This window comes from Oncorhynchus mykiss, chromosome 18 (assembly GCF_013265735.2).
Source record: "Oncorhynchus mykiss isolate Arlee chromosome 18, USDA_OmykA_1.1, whole genome shotgun sequence".
Taxonomy (NCBI): domain Eukaryota; kingdom Metazoa; phylum Chordata; class Actinopteri; order Salmoniformes; family Salmonidae; genus Oncorhynchus; species Oncorhynchus mykiss.
Window position 1 is genome coordinate 62498552 of NC_048582.1, and position 8427 is coordinate 62506978.

General features: G+C 41.6%; 1 protein-coding gene across 1 annotated transcript in view; it reads left to right on the forward strand.

Annotated features, from left to right (window-relative positions):
• The first annotated feature begins 3479 nt into the window (after positions 1–3479).
• Positions 3480–8427, forward strand: part of LOC110496879 (solute carrier family 45 member 4) — a 68860-nt gene continuing 63912 nt past the window's right edge. Inside the window, exons 1-2 of the mRNA XM_036953470.1 lie at positions 3480–3634; positions 5513–5634. The gene's annotated coding sequence lies outside the window, so the exon portion shown is untranslated. The remainder of the gene's footprint in view (positions 3635–5512; positions 5635–8427) is intronic.

Here is an 8427-nt window from a genome sequence, read left to right on the forward strand (position 1 = left end):
AAAAAAGATAGACAGACAGAAAAACAGAAAGAAAGACTGAGATAGAGAAACAAAGAAAGAGAGAGAAACATCGAGAGGGAGAGAGAGAAACAGCAAGAGCGAGAAACAGAGAGAGAGAGAGAGAGAGAGAGAGAGAGAGAGAGAGAGAGAGAGAGAAACAGCAAGAGAGAGGAACAGAGAAAGAAAACCAGAGAGAGAGAGACAGAAAAACAGAGAGAGAGAGAGAGAAAAACAGAGCGAGAGGAACAGAGAGAGTGTCCTGTTTGGCCCTTGTGTTCTCAAAGGCAGCTATATTGTTCCGCCGGGTGTGAAAGTGACTAAGGAGACATGGACACGGGAGATAATCGTCTACTTGACAGAGAGGAACAATAGGAGGTCAAACCAGGGTCCCCAGGAGCACTGTGGCCTCTCAGAGTTAAGTTTATGAACACAGTGTCTTCCTGTCCTCACACTCGCTGGTGTGTGTGTCTCAAATCAAATCAAATTGTATTTGTGCGCGTGTGTGTGTGAGTGTGTGTGTGTTTCCTGTCCTCACACTCACTGGTGTGTATCAAATCAAATTGTATTTGTGCGTGTGTGTGCGTGTGTGTCTGTGCTCTTGCGCGTGTGTTCGCGTGCATATGTGCGTGTGTGTGACTGGGTCCCAGACACTGCTGTTAGGAGGTGTTTGGCTCCCAGTGACCTTCCATGAGCTTTATTCTACTGTCCCATCCATCATATCCTTACTACAGTATACTGTACCATACATAGAGGACTGAGGAAATGAACCATGTGGAAACAGTTACTTACACATATGTATACAATAAAAACACAGACCTACTGTAGAAGTGTAGTGGTTAGAACTTTCTTTAGAAGCTTCCGTTATGCAGAGTATTTTACCTCTTGGATAGAATGAAGAACCTCTGACTTACTATGTCATTGTTATAACCATTCGTATACACATTTTTTTAAATGTTAACCCACTGTTTTTCCCACCACTTATGGAGGAGGAAAAATGAACCCACAACTTGGATGTGTGTAACCCTGACTTTCAGACTTTTCCGTCAGGCAGCGATCGACCGTGTGATCATGTTGTGCTTTAGCTACTGTTAAGCAGGAAGTCTTTTGTGAGATTTCCCACTGTTTTGTTATTCTTCTGTGTATATTACACCAGGAAACTCATACCCGGTGACTTTGACTCGTTTTTTCTTCTAGTTTCCCCCCCTGTCCTGTCCACACAAAACATTATCTTCCCGTTCCCAACCTAGATCCCTATAACTCAGAAAAGCCGCTTACATCACAGAGGTGTAGCCGCTAGCCAGTACCGCTTACATCACAGAGGTCTAGCCGCTAGCCAGTACTGCTTACATCACAAAGGTGTAGCCGCTAGCCAGTACCGCTTACATCACAGAGGTCTAGCCGCTAGCCAGTACTGCTTACATCACAAAGGTGTAGCCGCTAGCCAGTACTGCTTACATCACAGAGGTGTAGCCGCTAGCCAGTACCGCTTACATCACAGAGGTCTAGCCGCTAGCCAGTACTGCTTACATCACAAAGGTGTAGCCGCTAGCCAGTACTGCTTACATCACAGAGGTCTAGCCGCTAGCAAGTACTGCTTACATCACAGAGGTGTAGCCGCTAGCCAGTTCTGCTTACATCACAGAGGTCTAGCCGCTAGCCAGTACTGCTTACATCACAGAGGTCTAGCCGCTAGCAAGTACTGCTTACATCACAGAGGTGTAGCCGCTAGCCAGTTCTGCTTACATCACAGAGGTCTAGCCGCTAGCCAGTACTGCTTACATCACAGAGGTGTAGCTGCTAGCCAGTACTGCTTACATCACAGAGGTCTAGCCGCTAGCCAGTACTGCTTACATCACAGAGGTCTAGCCGCTAGCCAGTACTGCTTACATCACAGAGGTCAAGCCGCTAGCCAGTACTGCTTACATCACAGAGGTCTAGCCGCTAGCCAGTACTGCTTACATCACAGAGGTGTAGCCGCTAGCCATTACTGCTTACATCACAGAGGTGTAGCCGCTAGCCAGTACTGCTTACATCACAGAGGTGTAGCCGCTAGCCAGTACTGCTTACATCACAGAGGTGTAGCCGCTAGCCAGTACTGCTTACATCACAGAGGTGTAGCCGCTAGCCAGTTCTGCTTACATCACAGAGGTGTAGCCGCTAGCCAGTACTGCTTACATCACAGAGGTGTAGCCACTAGCCAGTACTGTTTTATTTCTCCCCATCCACCTCCACCTCATCTTCACACCTGGAGTATAATGCCTCAACAAGTCTACGTCATACCATTTGATTCTCATTATTTCTCAGCTTAATAATTATTTAAATGTAATTTCACAAAGACCATCTCCACCTCGTCTTACCCCCTGTGTAAGACTATGGTAGGACTACGACAAGACTATGGTAGGACCATGGCAGGACTATGGTAGGACTATGGTAGGACCATGGCAGGACTATGGTAGGACTATGGTAGGACTATACTATGGTAGGACCATGGCTGGACTATGGTAGGACTATGGTAGGTCCTTCACCCCAAGACAGGAGTAAATAAATTATTTACAGTATATATGTATATATATAATACAAATTATTTAGAGTCCAGTGGAGCCCAGTGGACAACACATTAAAGTATTTTGCAATGCAATTCCATCATTAGGCCTTTGTGTCAGTAGCACACTATTGTAACAACTAATTGCCTACCTTATGTTTGTGCCACTAGAAAAAATACAGGCCAGCATACAGGACTCAGGATAAGACCCAGATGCAGACTGTTTGAATCACAGATGTTTATTAACAAAACAGCGTGCAGGCAAACGACAGGTCAAGGGCAGGAAGAGGTCAGGAATCCAGGGTAGAGTCAAAAAGGTACAGATCGGCAGGCAGGCTCAGGGTCAGGGTCGGCAGAATGGGCAAAGAACTAGAAAACAAGGACTAGAGAGAGTACGGGGGGAGAAAACACGGTGTTAGGCTTGACGAGACAAGACGAACTGGCAACAGACAAACAGAAAACACAGGTATAAATACCCAGGGGATAATGGGGGAAAATGGGCGACACCTGGATGGGGGTGAAGACAAGCACAAGACAGGTGAAATAGATCAGGGTGTCACAGCCTCCCTCTGCAGGGGAGAGTACTATTTATCCTTCACAGTATGCATGAGGTGCCTACTGCTATACTCTGGATGAGGAGAAATTCAATGCCTGGATAATAGATCATCCTTTAATGCAGTGTTTTGTTATTGTTGCTTTACCTGGTAACGTTTTTCAGATAATAACAAATTAATAACTGTTTAATAACAACGTTATAGTATTTAGTGTCAATGCAGAGGTTCATCTATTCAAGTAACATGAGATTGTGTGAGATTATGCAGGAGGTTCTCTGGACACGCCCACTAGGCTTTAATTTTTCGCAGTTTAAATCGAAAACCACTCCCCTTTATGCAAATCACTCACCTCCGTCAGCGGAAGCTGGCTATACACTTATTTCCGACAGATATTCCTTTAAAGGCAAATTAAAGCTGTGGGTTGACTGACTGCTAGACGTCCCAGAGGATCCAGTCGATGCACCAAAATACCTTCCGAGGGGACGTAAAAACACTATCGCAACAGTTACGAACAAAGGAAAGAGATAACGACAACTGGGTAAGCATAATGCATGTTTTAACAGATTACATTATTATTATTATTATTGACCAACTATCGTTACCAAGCATCACAGGTTACTTGCTGCAGCAAAAGGTTTCGCTCGACGGTTACAGTAGCAATGCGATACGTTATACTTGTGTGACAAGCAGCATCGAAATGTTCCGTGGTAGACTATAATAAACGCGTTTCTCTATATGTGTTTTACACTGTACTAGAATGAACGAACTGACAACCTCAAGTGTGTTGATAACGTCGAATACACAGCGGGCTTAATTAGATAATCATTTGGAGTGCTCGTGCAGCTGTCTACGATGGATGCGTTTGACCGTGGCCAGAGTAGACGGACGGTGGCATTACGTTAATTGGCCAGTTGTCAATTACAAATGGTCACGTTAACCTTTTCATATAATACAATAAAAAGGTTCATATAACCATTTACATTATACAGTTAATTATTTCAAAAGCACTCTACAATATATTCCACGAGAGCCAGCTACTATTTTCTACCGTGTCATCCCGTTCAACTACTGTAGATAACGTTACTTTACAGGTGCGCGTGCGCCTGTAAAAAGTAGCCTATATGTTTTGCGTTTGTTTTCACAGAATAACATTGTTATGCATTACTAATATAAAATATACATTTACAAGATTTTTTGCCATGTCTTGTCATGGCATTCATTTAAAAAAAGCATTACATTTGTTTTGTTGCCTAGCGTCATTTTGTACCTACTACGATCGCAGCAGACATGGCTAAAAAAGTAACAGCCCACGCTCAATCCTGTACTATTGTGAAATTGCAATCAACACTAGTCTCCAAATTAGCAATATGCATGTGTAAGGTGATTATGACGCAATTTATATTCAAAGCACATTCTTAAATAGCATATTTCATTCTGTCAAATCGGCCAGTTAATTATACAGTAAAAGCAACCAAGTTTGTTTGTTGACCAGTTTTTCAAAATACATTTGTACCTCTAGCTTTTACTCTTCAGCATAGTACAGTACAAATGATACACCTGTAGTATTCTAATTTACAGCATTGCAATCGGAAAGAGTGTAGGAGTAGTGGTGGAATATAGTGTGCTAATTGAGAGGTCTAGCTTTTGATACCCTCGGCGACAATGTCACATACCTCACTCTGAGTGTGTTTGCGCTGGGTAAACAAACCAAACAGCCCACGGTCAGCTCAGCTCTTTACCTGAAAAGTTACCCATCGCATACTTGAGAATACCTTCCCCCCATAATAGCCTAGTTGCATCACAGTTCATTCTGAGCATACAGATAAAACTAACAGGTAGGGGCACCTTGCATCTTTATCATCATAGAATATCTATCGTTATAGAATATCTATCGTTATAGAATATCTTTATAGAATATCTATCGTTATAGAATATCTATCATTATAGAATATCTATCATTATAGAATATCTTTATAGAATAGACTATCATTATAGAATATCTATCATTATAGAATCGACTATCTAGTCTATAGAGCATATGTATCACTAAACTTCAAGGCAAGGAGAGAACAACAAAATGACATGGATGATTGTGGATGTCTTGTTGTTTGGCATTATTCTAACAAGTACTTGACATCTGCTCTATGTACTTGCATCGTGTGAGTCTATATTTACTGCAATGTTCAGGTTCATGTCAGGGAAGTAGTGTGTTGTGTGGAGGACATTGAAATCAGATGTAAATCGCCCTTTGCTGTTTTGGACTGAGATGCAAAACAGAAGGGTAGAGAGAGCCTGCGGTAGGTTTTCTCTTCTGCTGATTACCCAAGTGCCTCGAGGGTGGCGATGCACTGGGTACTTCTTTGCTTTCCAGAAAATTGTGCTAACCTAACCACAATGCTTTGTTTGTCTTTCGCAGGTGCCAAGAAGACCACTCCTCTTCTTTTCCAAGAGGACTAGGAGTACGCCGTCTTAGGAACCACTGCTGTTGCAGGCAGTCGTCTGCAGAGGTTACTGTATGAAGCTTTTAAGGCCTTTTTGGTGAGTCTGGGTGTTTTTTTTTATAGCTCATTCGTTTTTAGACTATTCAGGTTAGATACCAGATCTAGACCATGTAGATAGACACACACACACCCATATACACATACACACACATACAGTACATATACACACACAGCCACCCATGTACACATACACATACTGTACATATACACACCCACACACCCATATACACATACACATACATACAGTACATATACACACACAGCCACCCATGTACACATACACACACTGTACATATACACACCCACACACCCATATATACACACACACAGTACATATACACACATATATACACACCCACACACCCATATACACATACACATACACACACAGCCACCCATATACACATACACATACACACCCATATACACATACACATACACACACATATACATACAGTACATATATATATATATATATATATATATATATATATATATATATATATATATATATATATATATATATATATATATATATATATATATATATATACACAAACACATATATACATACAGTATATAATTATATATATATATATATATATACACACAGACATAGACACACATACATATATATATGTACACATACACACACATACATACAGTACATATACACACATACACACACAGACATATACATACAGTACATATATACACACAGACATATACATACAGTACATATATACACACAGACATATACACACATATATACACACATATATATAAATATAGATACACATATATACATATACAGACATACATCTACACACATACATCTACACACATACACACAGTACATATACACACATACATACACATAAACCCATAAACACCCTCTCACACACTCTCCTGACCTGGAACTGTAGTGATGCGGGGTGTGCCGGTCCGGTCTGGTTTCAGCTCGACCGTCATGAAGTGAAACCTTTACTTCCCATTAATGCTATTGATTTCTAAACACTCCTGCTGACTCAGCAGGCGGCACCGCTGAAAAGAGATGGCACGAGCCAGGCAACCACAGACCCTTGTTCTTGATTTGTTGCAGACTTTCTATGTTGCGTCACCACCCCTGAATAAAGCCTCAACGACACATGACAGAAAGGTTACTGTCGGAGCTTCAGCTACTAAAGTGGAAGTGTTCTTCCACAAGCCCAGAAGTCACTGGACTGCACCCTCACACAACTTGTCCCTCCAGCACTTTGTGTTCCTCATTGCAGCTTAAAACAGCTGATTAAACCTTTCTGTCTGACTGCTCGATGTGGAGGCATGAGAAATCCTCTTAAATGGGCGAAGAAAGTCTCTATAAAAACAATGATACGTTTCGTTTTAGGCTATCTTATCTTATCTTTGGTTGTATGCTTCTGACAAGGTCTAATTATTTTAATTGTAAATGGACAGTGAGTTTAGAAATGGTATCCCTAATCCTAGGCCTATAGTTAGATTATTTTTTGCTTAACTTGTTGTTGTGGGAGACATTGGATATTAGGGCATATAATATCCAATGTAATGTAACAAAATGTGGAAAAAGGGAAGGGGTCTGAATACTTTCCGAATGCGCTGTAAATCAGGCTAAAATAGTTTTTTTTTTGTCTGTGTTTACTTGTTGATGTCACAGTGACTGCTGATGGAGAGCAGACCTGACTCCGGCCACGCGGACACATTGTCGTAGTTCTAAATCAACATCAGGTCACATGCATTCAGCATGATGCTACTGAGGTTTAATAATAGCCCTGGTTCTAATGTAGAGGTCAGATACACACTGCTCCTGTCCTGTTAGCAAAGTGTCTTCATTCTCCACCTTAAGTCTATTATAGTTATCATCCTATACTGAAAAAATTATAAACGCAACATGTAAAGTGTTGGTCCCTTGTTTCATGAGCTGAAATAAAAGATCCCAGAAATGTTTCGTATGCACAAAAAGCATATTTCTCTCATTCTGTGCACAAATCTGTTTACCTCCCTGTTAGTGAGCATTTCTCCTTTGCCAAGATAATCCATCCACCTGACAGGTGTGGCATATCAAGAAGCTGATTAAACAGGCTCCTTACACAGGTGCACCTTGTGCTGGGGGACAATAAAAGGCCACTCTAAAATGTGCAGTTTTGTCACACAACACAATGCCACAGATGTCTCAAGTTTTGAGGGAGTGTGCAATTGGCATGTTGACTGCAGGAATGTCCACCAGAGTTGTTGCCAGAGAATTGAATGTTTATTTCTCTACTATAAGCTGTTTAAGAGAATTTGGCAGTACATGCAACCGGCTTTGGAGCGGTAGACCACGTGTATGGCGTTGTGTGGCCGAGCGTTTTGCTGATGTTAATGTTTTGAACAGAGTGCCCAATGGGGACGGTGGGGTTATGGTATGGGCAGGCATAAGCTGACAACGAACACAATTGCATTTTATCAATTAAAATGTGAATGCACGGAAGTACTGTTGACGAGATCCTGAGAAATAGATGTTTTATATAGTGTAGTCTGGGCTACCGAGTTGCACAGCGGTCTAAGGCTGGAGGAATAGATGAACAGGAGAAGCAGGTGAGTGATGGCTGAAAGGGGATGCAGCTGGCTGATTACAGCTGCCACACGTGGGCATTATTGGACCGGTCATACAATAGAATAGTTGCTATTGCTTACATTTTTTTGAACTGACATTCTAAACATTTTATAACGGGCACCAGCGGGTTCTTTAGGATCGGTAGAGTAGTATTGTTTTCATATGGTAGTATCATATGAAATGGTACTACGGTATTCTAAAATGTTGGTATCATAAGTA